Consider the following 22,927-nt stretch of genomic DNA (forward strand, 5'->3'; position numbering starts at 1 on the left):
GGCTCAATTCCCGCCTCAGGTAACTGCGTGGAGTTTGTACATTCTCCCCATGTCTGTGTCGGTTTCCTCCCACAGTCCAAAGGTATGCAAGTCAGGTGAATTGGCCATGCTCAATTGCCCGGAGTGTTGGGTAGATGTAGTGGGTGTGGGCTGGTTGCGTTTCGGCAGGGTGGTGTGCACTTGGTGGGCCGAAAGGCCTGTTTCCACACTGTAAGTAATCTAATATTTTGCATGACGAGCTTCGATTAGAAGGTCGCGGTTAAAGCTGCTGTCATTTACAATCGACTTCAATAACTTAAATAAGTTCAACAAATGTTATGTCTCCAGGTTCACTGACAAGAACGCATTGGGCGGGACATAAATCTAAGGAGAAGACCCAAGAGTCTGCATACAGATATGGGCATGTTCATGAACTGGGCAATCAATTTGCAGATGGAATATTTGGTACAGAAATGTAAGTCACATTAGTCGCAAAAGTAGGTAGAAAGAATTTTGCTGTTTTCACTTCTAACAAATCACAAATTTATGGCGCATCAGTTTGAAGGATTAGCACCGTAAGAGGAGTGAATTTTTGTTCCCAGCAGCGATTTACAAACTATCTCAGTGAAAGTCTATGATCCCCGTTTCACTGCGCAATCCACATTACAGATGCATTGGCATTGTTTCCCTGTGTGAGGGCCGTTTTCTGACTGGATATTATGACATAACAACATGAATATACTAACTGAAACAAGATTTGCTAAATCGTATCATATCATATGCTCAGCTGTCAGTATTATATGAATTATGTTCAGAATACTGGGAGATGAAACATAATGTGATTCGGAGTTGTTGGAACAAAAGAAACACCGCAGATTTTTTTATTCGTAGATGATGAGAAATCATTGAGCATTAAAACCCGGGCATGAGAGTGTCCTTGTGCAAAGATCAGCAAGTTAAGATGACGGCGCTGCCAATGAGGAGGACAGATACTATTTTGTCTGTTACTGCAAGGAGACTGTGTTAAGAACGTGAGGGAGTCTCGCAGGAGAAATGCACTGCATCAAATTTTCCTATTCTCTGAAATGATTTATGTCATATGGAGTTTTCCAGACAAATACAAACCAATCGTCACACAAAGGCACAGGCACACACCAACTCGACCTCAGATAATCAAGTTCTCACTTAAGTGCACGCAGATGATCTCACACAAAAGGTCTTACATACACAAACATCCACACATGCACTCACACACCATCACTCACGCATAAACTTTCACACAAGATGCAAGGGAACTTTAAACATCATATCGATTCAGTGATTGTTATGGAATTTTTAAACATGTGATATTACTTCACAAAAATGGCATTAAGAGTCATCTGAAATATCATTCTAACCCTGAATTAGGAATGGTAATTTGCCCCAGTGATGTCTGTCCATTTCTGCTATTTTCCTACTTTCCTCCTAAAATGTATGCGTGTGACCTCTCAACAAAAAAATGTCATAACTATTTCCCTATTGTCAAGACAAAATAAAGAAACTGGTCCTGAATCTCGATTGATTTTTAAGCGACAATCTTAGCTGCTTTGCGCTTTCATGCTGTTCCACAAGTGGAAGCATTTTTTTTCTCCACATTCACCATTTTCAGTATCTGACATAATTGAGTAAAAAAATTCGTCAGTTCATTCTTCATCCTTCTCTCGTTTCGCAAGTTTGGCTTCTGTTTAAAAACTTCGATAATTGTGTTTTTTTGGCTGCAGAGTCTTCAATTCCAACGGATTCTGACTCCTTTAAAATCCTGGTCGGAGAAAGGACATGCAGTACATTTTGACAAGGTGTCAAGCTCTGAAAATAAGCTAATGCTTTCGGCATAGATAAGATCACTAGTGCATGTTCATTGAGCCCGTATTGCCTTGTATCTGATCATTACGGGCTTACTACCATTCGAGAGGACTTAACTGATTTTCTACCTTGAAAATATTCCACATGTTGATTTCAGATTTATCTATTCGACTATGCCGAGCGTTTTAAATGAACAATAAAGATGATGCCACCCCAAACGTCCTGACAGAGTGGTAACCACGAGCACGTCTATCTGAAATGACTGTTCCAAAACCAGAATGAGTGAAATCTCGAGCAATCACTGCCTCCTTGATTGCAACGTGTTCATCAGGAATGCTGTTCTCTCCATTTCTCCTGTAAACTTAACTGATCGTTTTCCTTCAGCTGACCAAAAATATGTGTCCTGATAAAATGTCTCACTGCTCCCCAGACCCGTCTGAACATAAGACATAACACATTGGGCAAGTCCAATCACGATTTAATTACTTAATATCCACCAACACCTCCCAGCTGAGCACGCAGTCTTGTCCTTAAGCTGGTACCTCACAGAACTAATCACTTCCCTACCTCATATACATTGGCATCATGTACTGCTCAAGCAGGTGTCCACCTGAAGCATGTGTCCATTTGAAAAACATCGCCACTCACTGATCTAGCGATTCAGACCAAAGTCTCATTCATGAACCCATAAATCTACTGAGAGACCAGACTGTCAACCAGCTACATTGGGACACCACATTCCAGTGTAAAACGGTGCGTATAATATCTTATTCTGTCCGCCTTTTACTTCAAACTTCACGCCTGCACTGAAACCTAAGATCATGCAGCCAGAATTGGAGGGCATTAGCTCACATTTATCTCAATACATGCAGTCAGACCTGCTGATCTATTTCAGCAGTTTCTCTATTTGTTTTTTGAAAGAATTGTAGATCTGTGTCGTCACAGAGATCTTGTTCAAAACTGCCAAAGCTGACAGCAACAACACTGCCTGTGATTTTCGGTGGTAGTGTCAGGGTTCCAACTCATATAGTGTTGGGCAACTTATCATTTGCTGTGCAGGCAACATGAGAAAGATGGAAGAAAAATAGGTGCACTGGATTTTTGTACGGTTATGGCCGAACAGCAAAGAATCCTGATGGCATTTTATACAATGTTATATGAGAAAGCATTGGTCACATTCAAAACGAAAATGCTGAGTGCCTCTTCTAAGAGATATCAATGGGGTGTACGGGGCAGAGACAGTCGGTGTTAGGAGTGTAATTGACAGGAAGTGCGCGGTAGTGGGAGGGAATAAGGGAATAGAAATGGAAGGCAAAACAGAGCATGTGTCATGGACAATGTACAGCACACTATGCATGATATGTAAAAACCGAGGTTTTCCACGAGCATAAGCAGCGGGACTTTCTCTGTCCCCGCGATTTATTTGCCGTTCATTCTGTACTCATCATTCTGTTTCTCAGCACCAATGCGTTCACCTTATTTCTTGCCTTTCACTGTCTTTGTTTGTTCTTGTGTCCTACTCTCCTTGTGCCTGCCCTTTGATTCCCCCTTCTTTCCTTCTCTCTCACACTCACTTTTCTGTCTGCTGCTCAGTGAGGGGAAGGCGGGTGCTGTCACGAATGTGTCTAGATATAGTGCGGCTTTTATCAAAACAGGGCGAGAGTTGGAGGAACTATTGTGCACGATGAAATCTTACAGTGGTGTGAAATTGGATGGAAGGGCAAGGTACGAATCCAAGATTAAACTTCATTTGGATTTGGATAAAATATTTGATGACGCAATGTTTGATGGAATTAAAATTAGAGACTGGGGAATATTTGGGAGGCTGCACAATGTATGAGAAAGGGCAACATTCAGTGAGAGACGATATTGAGGAGGGGAAGAAAATTGAGGTTGGGTTGCAAACTTTGGAGATTTTCGGAAAATATCTCGAAAAATACGGAGGCGTGGGAGTGAGGGTGATTTGCGAGTGATGATCAGAAATGAGCCAGCCGAAACTAGACAGACGGTGCTGGGTGGTGGGAAATGTGCATCCTGAAGTTAGATTACTAGTGGTGTACAACAAGGATCTGTTTTTGGGCCAATGCTGTTATTCATTTTTGTAAATAACCTGGATAAGTGTGGAGAAGGATCGGATCGTACATCTGCTGATGACAAAAAGGTCGGTAGAGTTGTGGACTGTGATGAAGAATGTTTCAGGTTACAGAGTGACATAAGTGAGCTGTAGTGCTGGGCGGAGAGGTGGTGAATGGAGTTTAATGTGAAAAGAGTCAGCTGGTTCACTTTTGAAGAAGCAACAGAGTTATTGCCTTATGGTAATGTTCCTGTTCGTGCTGATGAGCAGAGAGATCTCGCCTGTCATGTACATAGAAGCTTGAAAGTTTCAACACAGGTTGATAGTGTTTTCGACAAGGCATACGCAGTTTGACTTGTATTGGTGAATAGAAAACGTTTGGAATCATGATGTGATGTCGTAGCTGTACAATCTCTGGGGCAGCCACACTTGGAATATTGCGTACAGGTCTGGTCACCGTCTTTTTAGAAGAATGTGGAAGCATTGTAAAGGTTTCATTGCAGATTTACTCTGGGAGAAGCTCTTAGCTGTAAAGGCTGAGGGGCGTGAGGCTGTTTCGTTCGAGAGATGGAGGGTGAGAGGCGAATTCATTGAGACATATCAGATGATCATTGGGTTCGATAGTGTGGACAGTCAGACGCTTTTTCCTCAGATGATGATAGCTATTATTAGGGGACATAACATTAAACTGAGCGATGATAGACATAGAACAGATATCTGAAGTAGCTTTGTCACTCAGAGGCTCGGGACGTGGAACACCTTGATTGCAACAACAGTACATTCGCCAAATTTCGTAGCTTTTAAATGGTAATTTGATGCACATTTGGATGTAAATGAAATAATGTTGGTTTGATGCGATTCAGATTGCTTCCACAAATCGGCGAAACATCGACATCGCCTTAGGGACACCTTGCACAGATAATTGACAAGGATGTTTTAAGTGATTATTAACTTCAGCGATGAGGATAAACTGAAGAAGTTGGGCCTAATCTCCCGGGTAAGAAGAAGGTGAAGACGAGATCTGGCAAAGGGTCAGGGAGCAGGGTCAGACTGAGTAGACAGCAAGAATTTGTTCTTACTCAATAAGGAATAAGATGGGCACAGATATAAATTGCTGCACAAGAGAAGCAATGCTAAAATGAGGAAGACATTTATTTTCTCCCAGCAAGTATACAGTGTGTAGAAAATACTGGCTGGAAATCGTGTGACGACACTTTCAAGTGAGGTATTGGCTGAAGGTCATTGGATAGTTACTGGTTTGGAATATGTTGAATAGGCAGGAGTTTGGCATGATGTCAAAGATCAGGAACAGTCACAATAGATTCAATATGTACCATAACGTCTCTGGAACACTCCATGACTTTGAAAAGTTACTTTGTCACCGATATATGTATGCCATCATTGAGCAGCAAAGTGGAATAACACTTTCCTTCCTTTCTTGTGAAGTGTCAAATCGCCTGCTGGTGGGATATTATGTGCCTGTCCGGACAACGCCATTGTCAGAATCTGCAATCTCAGGCGAGAGGGTTATCTCGGAGTTCACGGAAAACTTACCACATTTGATGCTTGCATTGATTATGGAGGCTGTGTGAGATCTGACTCCGAAACTTACCCGTTCAAACCGGCTGCACTGTTTACCATTTCTTGTCCAGAACCCATTTGTCATCAGACGCTGAGAAAACACTGGGCGAGAGTAAACATCCCTAATAGTGAGTGAGAGAGTGAAGCCGAGTTTACTTTCCCTGTCTCGTTCGACTCCCCGGCAGACTTAAACTCAGCAAACCTAACAGGAACTGCATGTGGTAGAGGCGGAGAGAGAGAGGAGTTGTGGAGAGACAGACAGACAGACAGACGGACAGATAGAAGGATTCATGGATTCAGAATAACCATTTGAATGAAAACTCATTGCGAGTGCACAGGAATTAGGTTAGAATTAGATCAGACATGGGGCGTATTTGGTTGAGACATAGAGAATACTGACAGTGTGCGATGGAGTGGCCATGAGAAGCTGTTTCCACTGGTAGAAAGTGGAGAAGTGTCCAGTACCTTTAAGAAACGTAAAAGCTAGTTGAACTACCTGACAGCATCAAGTGTTCTGAACAATTTACAATGTGACATTTAGTCCAGCGACTTGTGTAGCTGGTTGACTGGAGACAAAAAGAAATCAAGATCGAATTCGGCCACTCAGTTTAACTTATGCCCCAAAATATCAAATTCCAAGCAATTCCGAATTGGGTAGTTGGACAACATTAACACCAATGAAATCATCTGATGCCCTGCGGTAGGAAACTGAATAAAAATACCACAGCTGGGGGAGAAATGCCAAAGACAGCAACAGATGTTGGCAGCTCGTGGGAACTCTGAAACGTACTTGTCTCCAGAAGGATTTGGCAAAAAGAGAAAAAAATAAAGTCGGCACCGACCTGAGGAGCAAACCTACAGAGGAATATATACAGAAAATTTTCAACCGTTGGCTGGTTTTGAATTCGATTTTTTAGCAAGTCTCTATCGGGGTTTTATTGGACGAGTACTATAGAAGGTAAGTAAAATATTGGTTAGATGAAGGAGTTGTAAATAGCTGCAAGTTAATTATTCTCTATTATACTTTAAGGAATAAAGTTATTTATTTTTACTTTAAATAGTTCTTGTCCTCTCGAAATTTTCGCATTTCACAACAAGCATTAAATCTTTTCTGTGTTGCTGGATTAATTTAAGGAGTGGGTTTCCCCGTGATCTAACTATATCTTCAGCCAGCGGGTACTGACTCGATGGAGTGGATTACTGCACAAGGCTGTGAATGCTAAGTGATTGAGTATATGTAAATCCTGAAAGATTTTTCCCTGATCATTAAACTCTGACCATTGATTCTAGACTCTGTCACCATCGGGAACATACTTCTGCATCCAAGCTGTTAGGGAGTTTTGGAGTATTGTAGCTTTCTCCGAGATCTCCAGTGATTACAATTCTAAGCGACTCTGATGCCCTCTCTTTTCCTGATCCCGGATGGCTACGTTATCCGTATTTGAACTCGTGTCATTCACTGTCTGTGTGTTCGGAAATGAAAGTGTAATGGTTGTATCTGACAGTGACAAGTCGATGATTATGTACTTGTTTGAACTGTTTTCTTCCAGTTGTCCAATGTCGCCTTGCTTTCACAGTCTTTGCGCTGTGTTCAGTACATAACATCTGTCCTGTTGAATGTGTGTGTCGGGCCTTTAACCTTTGTGAGGAGATCATGGATGTCTTTACTGGTTTAACCTTTTTATTTTTCCCTTGTAAGACAGAACAATGATCTGAACAATAGCAGATGAAGGTTAATTTTAATAAAAGCAAGGTGTCGCCGTTTGAAAATGTAAGATTGCTAGTTTTCCTTTGTTCGTGTCAATCTGTTCACCCTTCCACAAACATCACAGAAGATTCACAACCAGACCTGGAAGTCTAAAGAAAGCTCAGTGAAACATGAACTCAACTTCAAATCATTATTAAGACAGTTACCAGCGAAACGAACAGAGAAGATAGGGAGATTATTTTTTGTCACAGTGAATGATGCTGGTTACCTGAAACGGTAAGAAAACGAAGTTTCAATATCCTGTCATTTTCATTTTAAAGTTAGAAGTGTATCTCCACATAAAACAAGAAAGGTACTCCAAATTTTGATTGGTCTTAAAGAGCTAGCAGAAGCACATAAGGTGAACAGCCTTTCAATGCATGGGAAGACATATCGAAATCTTGCACAAAGCTAACCTTTCTGATCCGAAGCGAAACTGTTCATAGAAACTACTTGATACAATTAACAAACAACCAAACCTGGGCTTAAGAATGAGAACTGAACACCAGTTCTGTCCAGGAGTACATACTGTTTTTTTGTAATTTATATTTGGTGTCGCGTATGTTGTCCTGTGTGGGGGCGGTGGGGGGTGGGGCAACGATGTCAAAAATTACAACATCCCGGGTTATAATCCAACAGTTGAACTGTCCGTTACTAGGGAGTGTTGCTGAACAAAGAGATCTTGAAGTGCAGCTTCATAGTTCCTTAAATGTAGAATCGCAGGAAGTTAGGACAGGAAATAAAGCTATTAGTGTGCTTTCATTTATTGGTCAGAGTATTGCGTTTCGGAGTTGAGAGGTAATGATAAGACTGTAGAGGACGTTAACTAGGCCACATTTGTAATATTTTGTCCAAGTTTGTTCTCCTTCCTGTCGAAAATATGTTGTGAAACTTCAAAGGGTTCACAAATGATCTACAAGTTTGGTAGGATTGGAGGATTAGAGCTAGAGGGAGAGGACGAATAGGCTGGGGCTGTATTCCCTGGAGAGTTGGATGCTGACGGATGACCTTAGAGAGCTTAATGAAATCATAAGAGGCATGGATAGAATAAGTAGTCAATTTCTTTTTCCCAGGTGTGAGACAGTCTGGAATAAGAAAGCATACTTTAGTTTGAGATATGAAAGAAATAAAAGGAACATAAGTGCCAACGTTTTCTCGCAGAGGGTGGTGCCTGTGTGGAATGGGCTGCCACATGAGGTGGCGGTGTCTGGTTGAATGGCATCATTTAAGCAGCATCTGAATATGTATATGAATAGGAAGGGCTGAGTGGGAAATGTGGCAATTGCTGGCAAATGGCACTGGATTAGCTTCGGCTATCTGGTCGTCATGCATGAGTTGGACTGAAGGGTGTGTTTCTGTTCTGTAAATCTCTGTGACTCTATCTGTCAGGACTCATAATTTAGCCAGATTAAAAACCCCATTCAGGGAACTTCCTTCTCTGAGGTCTGTCTGGCCGAACTCGTTGTAATCATTACACTCGTTCTAAGCCATTCATCCTTCAAGTATTGTCCGAGGTGATTCTCAAACTCTGCTCATGCGATAGAAATGAATGCCACGGATTCATGCCCCGCCATTTAAAGTGGCGACTGACACAGATCTACTAAATTAAAGCCCAGTTACGGTGTGGTAGGGAGCCATTCGAATGAATGAACTATCCATCAGTGCCAATTTCCTCTCTTTATCATCATATCCCTTGCATATCGTGTCTGTTCAAATCACAATTCAATGTCACTTTTAAAGCTCTCAATTGAAATTTCATATTTGTGGGTATTGCAGCTCACACACTGACTCCTCATTGATTGAATAATGTTTTCCTCATATCACTCTGGCTTTGAGAATTTCTCCTTGTTGAGTTCAAAGTTAAGCATTCAATTTCATCGGGTAATGCACAATGTGAATAGAATGTAAGCCGATATTTCAGAAGTGACAGTGTGTAAAGGCCGATTGTTCAAACTTTAAAAACTCTATTCGGACCACTGCTGAAATTTTCTGAACGGTTTTGTATTCCTTAACTAAGTAAGCATGACTCTCAGCCGTGATATTCAAGTGGATTCATGAGCATTTCTACATGGTCTGGTTAGGTTAAGATTCACAGAAAGAGAGACATGGGAGAGATTTTTTTTAAAAAGTCACTCGTAGGATATAGGCAGTTGGTTGTGCCAACATGTTTTACCCGGCCCTAATTTCAGTACAGTCATTGCATCCAGGTCCAAATATATTTGACTATTTTCTACGTGTGCAGGGATTCTGAAATAATAAACAATGTTTCCATCTAACACGACACCTCTGTCTCTTTTCACTTTTCATCTTTTTTTTCCAAAACTGACAATCTGCCAGTGATTGCCTAATGCCCACTGAGTTTGAACGGGCAATTATACAATTCCATTATCTTTGCACCTGGGTTATTGTTATTGTCGAGGCTATGGAGAAAATGGAAGATCGGGGAGGTTAGTGGTTTGAGTTGGTAGTGTTAGCGTTGGGAATATTTGTATTCTAAATCTGTCTAAAACACCAACAGAAGAGTAAATTACTGAGAATGCTGGAAGTCTGAAATAAGCCATGTATACTGTCCCAGTAAAAGGTTATCTACTGGATTCTTTTTCACACCAGTGAATTTAGTGCACCTGATGAGTATTTCCAACTATTCTGGTGTAGATTTATGGATACAATTGTGGGTAGACCATTCCAGGTTCCAGAGCACCAGGTCCAGAGTTTTGGTCATTTCCTACTCACATTCCTACTACATGCATTATTGTCTTTCTCACTTCACTTTGTCCACCATTCAACACTGACCATTTTATCAGTATGTCTATCTCCATTACTCTCTGCATTTGGAAGTATGGCAAGGAGTGGAAATGTACAGTGAACAGTAGTACCTACCTGACTGCTCTTCCACACCAACTTTTAGAAATTTTAAATATATTTTCCTGGAGTGGATATATTTTTTTCTGTAACATTACACGCCACTTGGTTTTGCATGTTTGATAGAGGTTTTAGTCCGTACTTCGTGGAATTTAAAACTCGGTTCCTGAGACAATGACGACTTCAAGTGGCACTCTGCATTTGTGGAGTTATGATTGGGAGTTGCAGCTTGGTAAGTACGTTGGTGGTGGGAGAAGTTGAAACATAATGTGAGAATGCAATATTGTCGTGAATTCTTTCCATCGTTTTCCTAAAGCAAATATACATACTCTGTTACCAGAGCTTGCGTCTTTCATATAATATACTTTAGTAGTAGAAAGATGATGCCAATGTGTCAATTGCTATAGATTTGCTCGTGAAATTCCAATCGGATCAATGTTACAAATCCGTGTGTAAACCATTCCATGAAAGGCTTTTCCAGTCTATTCTAAATATCCTGGCCGTTATTTGCAATGAAGCAACTGCAGCAGATAACAAAATCAATGATAAGGCAGACAATGATCTACTTATTGTTACACTTCTTTCCTTACATCTTCTTGTGAATAATGTTTGCAATTTACGGCAATGAAACGGTAACTTCAACTCAAATACAACACCCTTCCGAATCGAAATTGAAGACTGTGTACAATTACTTAAGTAGATAGTCGTTAATGTGCATATTTAATCATTTATAATTCAAAATTGCTTTCTCTGTTGCAGTAGTCAGATGGCGGGACAGACGAATGTGGAGAGATTGGACCAGTGAGCATTATATTCATTGGACTCTATAAGATTGAGTGGATGGATGTGCAAGAACCCTTTAATATTTCTAACAGGATTTGATCGGGGAGACACATAAATGATGCTCCCTATGTCTGGGAATGTAGTGCGAGAATACTATGTTCTAATAATAAGGGGTAGGTCATGTAGGACTGAGATGAGAAGAAATTATGTCAGTCAGAAAATGAAGAGCTTGTGGAATTATCCACAACAGGTAACTTTTGCAATCGAAACATTTTTACATTCAAGATATGTGCAACTATTTTACCTGCAAAAAATCGCAAAACATATTCGGATAATGCAGGATCACAATACAGATTTGGCTGTTCAGCTATGGAAATTTGTATTGTTCGAGCACGCCCAGGAGGCTACATGGCTCACTCCTGCTCCGATATCCCCGATTTCTATGCTTCCAAGATACAGCACATTTATTTTTATGTCTTTTACAGTGTCTGTCACTCAAGTATAAGTTTCTTTTGCGTTGTTCAAATTTTTAAAAAATGCTAAGCGCTTATTAGAATTTGGAGTAAGTTGATTTTATTGCCTGATTTTTCGGTTACTCACATTAAATAATAGTCACACCGGAGCTTGGTACGGACTTCACTCCAGTGTTCATTACATAAGGTAATATTTAACATGTTAGGTCATGCTTATGTTTAATATTTAACATAGTTACCAAACTGCATTATTTCCAAGTTAATCCTTTCTGCCAGAATCTGGAAAGAAAGTCGTTTTCTTGCTCAATGAATCAAAGTAGCTTCAAAGACATTCGAAATGGTCTTGAATCCAAAATAAAACATTTCTTGTGAATTCCTCTCTGTGTCGAATACAGAGGCATCTATTGGTGAAAACAATTGAATTCGACGATAAATGACTTTTAGGGTGCCCAATATTTTTTGTTGGAAATAAATGCCAATAGTGGATTATCTCCTTTTGTTTGATACTGTTATTTTAGACGTCGAGTGATATCGATGCACAAATGTACTTTCGATTCTTGGTGGCCCATTGAACCTGTTCTCATTTGGCGCGATTTTTGCTGTCTGCAATCTGAGTACACTGATAAACATCCTGTGAAAACATATTTTATTCTGGTATACGAAAATGTGACACAGAGCAAGTTAAGTTCAGATGCATCGTGCAAGCGATTTGATGTTTCGTTTCCACTGGTGCAAGCCTTCATTCTGTAATATATCTGTTCCGACATAGAATGTAGCTGCACAATATGACGGTGAGAAAAATCTTCCGATGATTTAGGCAAGATGTGTTATGTTATATCTACGGTTGTTTGTGTACAGCATCTGGCATTTACCTTCATCTTTATCCATGTTTAATAGCAGGCTGTGCGTATAACATTGTCTAGCCATAAAGATACAGTTTGTTTTTATTTTCATTCACTATGACTTTCTGTCCCTGAGTGCTTCTGCTTTCAATAAGGTGCAGATGACTTTCCTGAAGAGTATTGCATAGGCACGCAGAGTAAATATCATGTCGTCTGTGTAATGGACAGTAAGAAGTAATGAAAGTTAATTCTCTTCAGAGAATCTTTTGGTAAACGTAGCCACGTGACACCTAACATGAGCCTTGGAGAAAGTCTCTGACTTTAGACTCTTTCAGACTTAAAACAATGTATTAAATGCAATCATATTTCTATTCACCACAATCTCTGTTTTCTTCCTTGTGTTAAATTGCATTCAATAATTTTCATTTTCCTCTGCGTTTAAAAGAGAATAAAACAAAATTTGCAGCAACGTTGATTTCTTCAGCAAGAACTTTGTTACATCGCTATTGAGTTTTGGGTCGTTCCTTTCTTGCTAAATCACAACTTCTCAGAAAGTACATTTCCCATACACAAGATCAGAGAATAATTATTTCAATAAATCATAGAAACCAAGCGATATTCAGTCTACTGCAGTATTTTTTATTTATGCACTATCCTGTTTCTTCCAGTTGAATATTTTTAGTTTTGTTGACGAAAGCGTTTTACACTTCTGCACTTCAAATGGATTATTAGATATACCCAATTCCATAATGCTTTTTATGTGCTTCTATCCCAACCTTTTGTCTGTCACTTCTAAAATTGTTTGAAAACATGTGATGAGCATAAATTAGATTAGATTACAGTGTGGACACAGGCTCTTCGGCCCAACCTCAGGCAACTGAATGTGTGGAGTTTGCACGCTCTCCTCGTGTCTGCGTGAGTTTCCTCTAAGTTGAGCAAGGCACTGACAGATTCTGCTCAGTGTCATAACTGGTACAGAACCTAAACATTGTGTTTCTTCTTACCTGTTCTTCAATATTATTCCTCGTTGTATCACGTCCAGTGAAATTATGTGCATTTGGCAATGTAGCTTATGTTCAAAGTCTGTATTTCACATTTTTCTGTCCATGTATCCTCTCATCGGTTCCCAGCGTCCATCGCTACATGAGAACCCTTATTTATAAGATTATTTTTACTTCAGAAATGACTCAAAATCTGGGAAACAAACTTGTGAAACAATAAGTGCTGACATATTTCCTTCCAAAAAATCAAGTAATGATAGATGTTAATGACTTATCTCATTCAATTCAGTTGTGGAGTATATCATGAAACCATAGTTCTGATTATGCTGGAGTGATTGTTGGTTTTTTGTAATCATATTCAATTGATGCTTTCTTTGTGGCAGCAGTCCAAATGAATGGCAACGTTCTGCGATATTTCTTTCAGTTACCGTAGTGGCGATCGTAATTTTGTATCGTGGAAATTGTGGCCTCTGTAAATGCATCATGTTCTACTTGTTGGCAATGTCAGCAGCAGATCTATCACTGGTAATTTTCAATGTCCCATTGAAAAGGATTAACAACATTCATTTTCCAGTTACATTTCTGTACATCACTCCTCTGTGTGCAGTTAGAATTTTTCTGTTCCTTAGGACCAAGGACTGTTCTCTTTGGTTCACGGTTACTTCCACATTTGATTGGTTTATAGTCATTTGTTGTCAGAAACTGAAGTCACGTTACAGCAACATGAGAATGCTGACATCGGTTGTTGGAGCTGTGAGAGTTGTCAACCGTTTAAGCTCAATTCCCTGGTACTTTGTATTTGTCCCTGCTTTTGTTAATAATAATGTACCATGGGTTTGTATTAGCACCAGAATATTATACTGCATTAGTCTGGACAATCTGTGAGTAGATGCATAGTATTACTACACCTTTGCTTCCAATTATATTGATTGTTGTGTTCAACGTTCTCACTGTCAGGAATGTAATAGTCACCAATAGAGTCGGCCTGCGTCTTCAGGACCATACACAAATAGACGGTAGAATCGATCCTGAAATTGTAATCCATAGAAAATCCTTAATTTTGCCCTTCTTTTTAGATGCTAATTTCATATTGTAGTGGATGACAAATACAGCACATTCCTTGGCTGGCAAAATGTTATGATAACTATGAGGACAAGACATATAATCATCCAATATTTATATTTCAATAATTTGGATTCATGCTGCGACTTCTGAGTTCTTGTACAAACACATGTATTTATGCACTGACCCAGAGAAAATTGAGGGAGGAGTTAAAGAATGGACTGAAATATTCTATTGATGTACTTGCTACACTACGTAAATAAACAAAGTGATTTGATCTGAAATTGGAGTTCTTACTGTCTTCCAGAAAAAAAACAATATTTTAATATTTTGTTCTGAAGTGTCTAATGTGCAAATCCAAAATTCCCTGGAGGCGACAGATAGAAAAGGATTTCAAGAAGGTTCATGAGCCAATTGCTTTTTCAGCCGTGCCATCCATTGCAAAAGCAGTCAGCTTACGCTGAAGATGAATTGGACTTTAGTTCGGTCACAGCTGGAGCACTGTTTGCATCTGGGTGGAAGTGATTGCACTGAGGGCATGCAGTGCAGATTGATCAGGGTGTTCTGGGATCTCTGCAGTATGGAAAAGTGTTCTTCAGCCCAACAAGTTCACACCTATCCTCTGTAGTGTACATATAGTAATACACCCATGCCCATATGCTATCCTCGAATCGTGTTGCACACTTCCAAAAGACAATAACGACAGAAAGATCAAAGCCAAGTGCTCTGCAATCTCCTCTGCAGGGAATCCTTGGATAGAGTCCATTCAGCCCAGTGGACCTTTCCATTTCACACTTGGCTCAATTGCTAAGACCTCCTCTTTGTCCAGTTCAAACATGACTAATCTAGTTGTCCATATCTCAGTATTCTCCACAATGACATTGTCTTTTTTCCAGTGTGAATACTGAAGAAAAATATTCAATTATCACTGCTCCCCTCTCCTGGACTTCATGCAACTCTTCCCACTAGAATCCTTGATTGGCCCTAATATTAACCGAGTCATTATTTATTTTTCCTGACAGACTGACAAATAGCTTAAGGGTTTTCCTTGATCCAACCTGCCAACGATTTCTAACGTACTGCGCAGGCTCTTCTTAGGTCACTCTTTAGGTGTTTCAGGCTAATGCCTTACTCGAAAGCGACTGAATTGAGCCTTCATGTCTGGTTCTTACATTTTCCTTGTCTAAGCTTTGACAAGTGATTCATTTCTTTCGTGAACCACGGCTCCCTCGTTCGACAAAACCTTCTTGGCTGACAGTTGAATTTTTATCAACGACACGACATAGCTGCACGAAAATAAGATCGCCAGTTCAATTTTGGGCACCGTCTGCAGTATCCCTCCCGAGCCGATGCATCCAAAATTTTGCCAAAAGGCATCATAATTGCCTTTAGCCAGCTATGCCTTTTCATCGCTAAAGTAAACATAATCGACTTGCGATCTGTACCAACAAAGTCCTCACCAACAATTAAAACAATATAGCTGGCCGGGTTCATTAGCCAGTACCAAATCCAAGTGGCCTCTCCCATTTTTGGCGTGTCCACATACCCTGTCAGGAAGCCCTACTGCACGCATTGGACAAAAACTAACCCGTCTAAAGTTCTGGGACTAGAGTATTTCCAGTCAATATTGGGAAAGTTAAAGCCCCCATAACATGTACCCATTTCCTCTAGCTCCTATTCCGAACCACCTTTGCTCTCCTTTCCTCTACTTTGCTGGAACCATTTGGAGGCCTGAGGAAACCCGGAAAAGAGTGAGCTCTTCTTTCTTGTTTCTAACATCAAACCATAATACCTCGGTTGTCGGGTCCTCAACGTCCTTTTCGCATCCGTACTTCTTTCCTTGACTAAAAATGTCATATCTCACCATTTTTAACCATATTTCCTGTTCTTATGAGACATCCACGTCCCAAAACTTGCAGCAACGATGCCCTGTCCCTGCTCTATCCATGTCTCCAAAATGACCACAACATCGAAATCCCACGTGCCAAGCCGTGCTGCAAATTCACCCACATTCTTCGTTTGCTCCTGCCTTTGAAGTAGACACTTTTCAAACTACATTTCAGCTTCCCTGTGCACTCTTATGACTTTGAAAACATATCTCACTACTCTCAAACTCTTGGACATGGAGCTTCAATTTGGGTTCCCATCTGTTGGCTCAATTAGTTTAATGATCCAGAAAAATTACCTCGTTCCCCCCAATTCTCAGGATTATGGTAACTTTTTAAAGTTGATTTTTAGATCATCCTGTTTTTAAAAGTCGCAACTATCCCAGAATGAACCGCAATTATCCCCTCCCTCCTGCACTATCTCTTTTCCATGTGTTTATCGCCTTTGTCTCCCTATTCCATGCATCGTTTGCAAATGGACCGGGTAACAAAACAAAAGTAACAACTCTGTTTGTTCTTGCTCTAAGCTTCTACATTAGCTCTCTGAATATCTGTTTTAAACATTCATCCCTTTTCCTACCCACGTCGTTGGTGCCCATGTGGACGACGTCTTGGGTCTGCTTTCCCTCCCGCTTAAGGATCCCAAAAACAAATCCGAGACATCACGAGCCCTAGCACCTGGGAGGCAACACACCAACCGGTAGTCTCCCTCGTTCTCACAGAACCTCGTATCTCTCCCCTAAATATCGAATCACCATTGATTAAAGCTCTGCTCCTCAGCCCTTTCCCTTCTGAGCGACAAGGACAGAGTCTGTTCCAGACATCTGGATCACATGGCTTACACCTGTTATGACGTCATCCCAAACAGTATCCAAAAATGTATGCTTATTATTGAGAGCAACAGCCACATCAGTTCCCTGCACTGTCTGCGTGTTACCTTTCTATCCCTTTAATATGACCCAACTATATTTTTCTTTTACTTGACTTGTGACTATCTCTCTTTAACTTCTCTCAATTAGTCCCTCAGCCTCTCGATTGATCACAGGTACATCCGGACCCAGTTCCATTTCTCTAATGCTGACTTTAAAAAGCTGGAATTGGATGCACTTCCCGCAGATGAAGTCAGCCAAGACACGAGTGCTGAATCTTCCCTCCCACATTCTGCAGGAAAAAATATTCAAATGCATTAACGTCCTTTCCACACCTTCTAAATTCGCGGAGAGACTATTGAAAAGTAAAACCAAAATGAAAGGAAGCAGTGTATCCAAAATCCCACCATCTGCATAGAAAGTTACTGCAAGCATTTCCTTTTTTCTTGTCTTCCTGCCCTTAATACTGTCTTGTTCTCCCTTCCCTAATCCTGGCAATGAAGACTGAGTTCATTAATCTACCCATGCCTCTGACAGAATCATGGAGGCATCGAGATGTAGAGCACATGAATAGATCATTCGACCATTTCGTCGTGCCGACCAGATATCCTAACATAATCTAGTCCCATTTGCCAGGAGTTGGCAGATATCCCTCTAACCTCTTCCTAATCGTATACCAATCCAGATGCCTTTTAAATGCTTGCAATCGCACCAGCTTTCACCACTTCTTCTAGCAGCTTAATCCTTCATGATGTGATATATGTGTATAAGATCCCACCTCAGCATCTGACAGTGTCAAGAAAAAATATCCTTGATAATCCAACATTTCGCTCTAAGTCCGAACCTTAAGTTTGGCAAAACCCTTGTAAATTTCTTTTGTACTCCTTCCAGTTTAATAACATCCTTACTAAAACAACAACATTCCAAGTGCGGTCTTACCAACCTCCAGCCCAAAAGCGACATAACTTTCCAGCTTCGATACTCATTACCCTGACTGAAGAGGACCAAACGTTCATTCACTTCACTGTCTACCTGTAGTTCCACTTTGAGAGAACTGTGCACCTAAACTCTGTGGCCACTATATACCGCGAAACTCTTTAAGGCCCTACTATACACCATGAAATTCTGCGCATCATTTGACTTTCGAAAATGCAAGAACTCACAGTTATTTCTATTAAACTCCAATTGCCATTTCTCAGCCCAAGTCTCCATTTTGTTCCTGTACTGCTGCAACATCTGCTAACAGTCCTCATTGTACACGGTGCAGTCTGTTTTGATGTCAACTGCAAACTTTCTAATCCTGCCTCAAACACTCTCAGCTAATCGTTGATATAGGTAACAAACAGCAATGGGCTTACCCCGACAACCCTGGCACTCTACCAGTCAAAGGCCTCCAGTCCAACTGGTATTCTTCATCTCTTACACTCTGCTTCATGCCATGAAGTAAGTTCTGTATCCAATTTGGCTACTCCGCCTAACTTCCATAGCATCTAACCTTCCACTGCAGTAAACCATATGGAACGTTATGAAATACCTGACTAAAATCCATATGGACAACTCTACTGAGCTGCCCTTATCAACACATCTTGTCACTTGATCAAAGAACGCTAAAAACTTTGTTAGGTATGACCTCACACGCATAAAGCCCTATTGAGTACTCATAATCAATAATTTTCTTTCTAAATGCACGTGCATATTATTGCTCAGATTCTTTTCTAGTGGCTTGCCTGCCAGAAATGTTAAGCTTACGGGTCTATATTTCCCAGAATTGATTTTTTTTGGCTTTTTTAAAATAAGGGCACAACAGACTTCTGGAATGTCATCTTTGACTAAAAGTGTTGCAAAAATTCATGCAGTCACCTCAGGTGTTTTTTTTTATCTTTCGCTTCTTTCAGTGAGTTTTCGACATGGCTACAATTCCATCATATCAGGCAACATACCGAAAACCTTTTCTGTAACTACTCCAAAGTACATACGCACACAGTCAGGCTGACCCTCTCTCACAGACACGCTGTGTTTCACACACAGACACATGTATCCCCATATTCACCCCCATGCACACTTTCCCAGGCTAATACCCCATCGCATCCATCTACGCACATTAACATGCTTTCACAGACGAAAACACAAATGCTCTCTCGACACTCTCACGCACAAGTACTAACTCAGATGAGCACTCTGGCACACAAATACTCATTCAGATGTATTCTCTCTCTGTTGCTCTCTCCACTTCCTGCATGTGCACAGACAAATTTCCTTGGGTAACTTTTCATTTGCAGAATTATGATATGTTATATTTGCAGATACATTCAGTATTGTTCAAAAAATGCACAATCTTTAGGCAATGTGGGCAGTCAATACATGTGATCATTTGTAAATTCCACTTTGGAATTACAGTCAGTCCGACTGAACATTGGGATACAGGCAGAGTCCGACCTCGTACCTTTAATGCATTGACTGAACTGAGATGTCGGTATTTGTTCTATAACCTTATGTTATCGAGGAGGTGGCTTACAAGGGCTTTTGAGTTTACATATTTATGAACTGAAACCTGCAACCCATTCTAACAGATGAAAGACCTAACAAGAGTCTAGTTGTGCTCAAGATATCATTTCAGTTGCGTGGCACTGTCTTCTTTTGAATACATTTTGAATAGATTCTGTGTCTTCTGACTTTATATTCTCCAACGGCCTGACAAAGGAGCAGTGCTCCAAAAGCTTGTGATTCCAAATGAATCGTCTGTTGGACTATCGTCTGATTTTGCATGATTTTAACTTGGTCCACTGTATTCCAAAACCAGTTCTTCCACATCATGCCTTTAAGTGAAGGCAAGCATGGAACACGACTTCTTCTGTTCATTTGCTGAAATATTGATACACTTAGTTGGAAATTAAATGATCACTTTTCACACTTATAAAAACTTTCACGAATTTCAGGAAATCTGTTAATATTCCATTCAGTTTAGACTCGCTCATTAGGGATAAACCCAACATTCAATCAAACAAAAATGTTCAATGTGACCTATGAGCCTATTGATGTCTGCAAGTGAGATTTTGGATATAAGGTCCTTTCTCCAGTGCATATTTGTGCTCCGAGAGTTCCTCATGAAATCTTCATTTTCAAAGTTTGCGCGCATATCTGTTAAATAAATGCAGACATCTTCACAGAGTTATTTTCAGAATGTATTTTCTGGTCTGATATTCCTGCTTTCCTAGTTATCACTGTTAATTTTTTACATTCACATAATTTCCATTGTGATCCCATTCTCGTTATCAAATGTTCCTAACATAAAAGTCAAGATGACGTATAATTCTTCCAATGTTGCAACTGCAATTTTTAATTTATACGTTTACAGACTTCGAAGGCGCAGCATCAAGCTTAAAGTTGTGCTGGAAAAGCAGAGCAAGTCAGGCAGCATCCGTTCGCCCAGTAGATGATCTGAGGGTTACAGTGAGAGAGAGAGAGAGAGACTCAGAGAGATCCTTGTAGAGAGAGGATGATAACCTCTTCAAGGTAAGCATTCTTGGAAGTTGATTCGCAGTAAGGTTAAAATCAACAAAGTGAAAATGACTTCAGAAGGCGCCTCAGATGATGAAAGCAATGCTTCTCAATGAGTCGATAGTTTGAGTAGGAAAGCTCATGAAGAGACGTAATTGGTCGCAAACGGTAATGTGTTTATCTCTCGACAAATGCTTAAAGAGGTACTGAGTGCCTCCAGCAATGTTTGGATTTTTTCAGGTAACTGTCATCTGATTTATTTCATCAGGCTATCTGGCGATTTCCTTTTAGTTTCTAGTTAACTGACATAAAACGGAATTCTTAATAATGTGATACAATGTCGTTATTGCATTGTTGTGCTGTTTAATTCAATAGTCACTCTATTCAAAATATTAATCGTTTCCGTCTTCACAGATACTGACTTGCTCCAGCATTTATAACATTGCCCAGGCCGCCACTGTTCAAATCACGAATGGTACGACACTGTAGCTTTAATTAATGGAATATATGGAATTAAAAAAAATCTCCAAGAATCCAGAAATGAGATGTGACATTGATGGATTGCATATGGACCGCTTCCTCCACACGGTATAAGTAGTAAGAAAATAGTCTTCTCAATTATTTTGTTAATGAGCTTTCTCAGAATATACATACAGCTTCTGCTGTGCTGGTCCAGTTACCAAACGAATTGCAAAGTACTGCGTGTAGACCGTATTGTTAGCAAGAACCACTTAAAACTTGATTGATGGTCTCAAACAAAAGTCTTCGATCTCAGGTCTTATTGTGGAATCCACATGGATGCTTAAAACTACCATCATTAAGTTATATTTGGCCTCTGAATGAAGAGTTTTGTCTATTAACTGGAGTAAGTTGTCTTTACTCAACAAAGAATCATGAAAAAGAAAATCATACAATATACACATCAAACATGTTATGTGAAATCCAAGGTAAACGAATATATATTAATTTTTTGTCGCCATGTCTCCCTGAAAAGTCTATTTCTCGTGAGCAATGCAGGCAGTTCATTGTTCGCAAGGAGATATAGATAACAGGGTGCTTATATTGAGCGAGGCATACAGGTCAGACCACACTGGTGATGTGAGAATCAAGGTCGTCATTAACAGGTGAACACTATCCTATCAAAATGAAGTATGTTTCATGTTTCCAGAAACAAAGAGGTTTATGATGGATGTTTTCAGAGGTGAAATTAAACTTTTGTTGGGTAGAACCATGTGCTGAGCTGCATCCGTTTTGATAGATTTCTGTGGAATCTATCTCCGAAAAAAATCCATGGAGATTTTGCATTTTATTTTTCAGCTCTGTTCTAACTTTCTTTGGATCACTATATAAATGCAAGGGGAGAGTAAACAACTAAAAATCTTCAAGATGTCTCCCACTTCAGCAGCGATTAATTCAGGGTTTGCGAACTCAAGTCTTATTTTTGTTAACGAATAACCAGATGGTATTTGTCAACCACAGCAAAAGTTAAGTTAATGATATTGAAATCAATAAAATGTTGGACATTCTATGTTTCTCTACTTCTGAGTCATTTTGATTCCCCACTTGGAACTCTGGCGTCCAGTGCGGTTTCTATTCGCCAATACAATACATTGGACAGAACATGAATTTCAAAAGAAAGTCATCGTAAAGGGAATCCAAATGATCCAGGTGATGTGAAACCAGACTATTCCTACAACTGCTGAAGACGAAAAGAATGCTGCACTGGCCTGGCAATCCGACTGCATATTATTAATTATTTGTTCAGTTTCATACGCAAACAAAACTGGTATTGTCTTCAATAAATCACAACCACGATGGCTATTCCAAGCATGAGTGCAGTTCCTTGGGTAGATACCTTGATTGGATTTTTTGGCAGCAGACCGCAACAAGTCGGTCAACTGTGAAGAAGACAATGCACGAAACAGACGAATCGGGTGAGACAGTAGTCATATACAGAATGACTCTACAAGCAAGAGTAAAGGAGAGAAATGACAAAGGAAAGTGGTCACTGACGATATGATGTTGTACAACGTTGTTAATCAGGATCAGTAGATCTGTTTTTGCAAGACCAACATGTAAAAAATGAGACACTTGGAAAGGCCCCATTTCCCGCGTGAACGAATCCAAACAGCAGCCAAGTTCGCTAGGAGGCAGAAAAAGAGCTGTGAATAATATACAGATGTTTGATTCAAATAGAATATAATAATGAGTGTCAGTTTCAAGAGATAAAAAATTTATGATTTGTATTTATTCAACTGATACTGGGATTAAGTTAAGGATAACATGGCATGACACATGTATACGGCATAAAGCGAATGCAGAAATTAGTCCACAAGTTTCATAGAATACTTAATGTGCAGCAGGTTACTCAGTACTTCGAATCTATACTGATTCTGCAAGCGCATCTCTCCGAGACCTATGTGCATGC

This window comes from Chiloscyllium punctatum, chromosome 51, assembly GCF_047496795.1.
Source record: "Chiloscyllium punctatum isolate Juve2018m chromosome 51, sChiPun1.3, whole genome shotgun sequence".
Taxonomy (NCBI): domain Eukaryota; kingdom Metazoa; phylum Chordata; class Chondrichthyes; order Orectolobiformes; family Hemiscylliidae; genus Chiloscyllium; species Chiloscyllium punctatum.